Here is a 264-nt window from a genome sequence, read left to right as displayed (position 1 = left end):
TCCAGTATTCTGCCTGGAGAATCCCATGGACAGAGGAGCCTGGTAGGCTACAGTCCATGAGGTCGCACAAGTCGGACACGACTGAGTGACTTCTTTCTCTTACTATTCAGTCAAAGTGGAAGGGATGCAAGTGCAGTTATTATTCAAAGGGACATTGAGAATTTTCTCCTGAAGTCAAGGAACTGACAATGTACGTTTTAGGAAAGAGTTAATGCACCTTCAAACAGGAGCTATTTCCGCTGATTTCCCTTGTATTTTCCTAGC

This window comes from Bison bison, unplaced genomic scaffold (assembly GCF_000754665.1).
Source record: "Bison bison bison isolate TAMUID 2011002044 unplaced genomic scaffold, Bison_UMD1.0 scf7180017864326, whole genome shotgun sequence".
Lineage (NCBI taxonomy): Eukaryota > Metazoa > Chordata > Mammalia > Artiodactyla > Bovidae > Bison > Bison bison.
This window is presented reverse-complemented; position numbering follows the sequence as displayed.